Source organism: Macrobrachium nipponense, chromosome 15, assembly GCF_015104395.2.
Source record: "Macrobrachium nipponense isolate FS-2020 chromosome 15, ASM1510439v2, whole genome shotgun sequence".
In the NCBI taxonomy this organism is placed as follows: Eukaryota; Metazoa; Arthropoda; class Malacostraca; order Decapoda; family Palaemonidae; genus Macrobrachium; species Macrobrachium nipponense.
The window spans coordinates 28,630,876-28,632,354 of record NC_087208.1 but is presented as its reverse complement, the minus strand read 5'-3'; positions in this window follow the sequence as shown (position 1 = coordinate 28,632,354).

Sequence of the window (1,479 nt, the reverse complement as noted above, 5' to 3'; positions counted from 1 at the left end):
TATTTGGCCCCCCAGAACATCAAATCATTACCATTCTAAGACATATGATTTAAAACTTGAGGTTCACTCTTTTAAAAACATCTTGTCCCTTCAGGTCTTAGCTGGGTAACAGCTGTTCCAATACCAGTCCCCTTATCAATCTCTTTGGGTGTTTTTTTTTATGCAATACAGATGTATACATATAGTTTTAAAAAATTTAGCATCAATATTGTATAGGATGCTTCATTATCCATCCTGCACGATAAAATATATAGTACCATACCAAAAACTGTGCAAAGACACCACTGATGCTTACTTCTGTGTGTGTGTGTGTGTGTGTGTGTGTGTTTGGAGTTAAATAGAATACTTTATCTCTCTCTCTCTCTCTCTCTCTCTCTCTCTCTCTCTCTCTCTCTCTCTCTCTCTCTCTCTCTCTCTCTCCGTCTAACTTTTCATCAATAAAAAAAGTCAAAACAAAGGCTACAACTCAAAAAGAACAAGGGCCTCTGTGGCTGAAGAAAAACAAGGAGTACAAGTGGGAATTATAGCATATTTTTTGGAATATTGTGTACCTGTGCTTTGTAATACTCTTGTTTTTTTTCATCTGTCCACCCGCCTGTGGTGTTTGCGTATGGTAACACTGCGTCCTTGCTTTAAATAGTTACGCCACCCCGAAGAGGCAGCTTACATTCAACAATAATAACAATAACCTATTTCGAATATTAACGGTGTAATTCGCATACAGTAAATTATTAAAACACTTCTCAGTTGCAAATATACACCCGGATATCCTTTTATTTACCTAAAACATACACAGCGTAACTATCTAAAGCCCAGGACGCAGTGTTACCATAAGCAAAAACCACAGGCGGGTGGACAGATGGAAAAAATCAGGGTATATAGTTCCTTATAATGCTCAAAGATGGTAAGTGTGATGCTAAACTGTTAGACTCATTGGTTTTGGGGTTATTTTTTCTAAACTCTTTTCTAGGAATGATATTCTGATAATTGAATTCTGTTATGTATTCATAGTACGCTACATACAATATTGAAAGCAAACTTAAAAAGAGATCAGAATAGACCATACAGTCAATATTGCTCAATGCTAGGTCAATGTAATGGAATAAGGAAACCAGTACTGTACCTATGTGGTCTAGAAGCAATCTGACTCAATTACTCTACTCTATTCTACACTGCATTGTCCAAAAACTGGAGAAGAAACAGAAGATCTATAAAATATTGAAGGAAAACTACAAGAAAAACATTCAGGATTATTTTGAAAGAACAAAAGGTAGACAAAATGACTGATAAAAGGAAGCACAACATTAATTCAGTTTTCCTTACCTTACTGCATGTATATATATATAGAAAGCATAGTACTATTATGCTTCATAGCATGGATAGTGACATGGTCTTTGAATGCAAGGGGGAATGAAAACTATGAGAGACTACCCCAACATCAAAAGGCTTTTAACGAACCTCAACTAAATGAAGGGCATG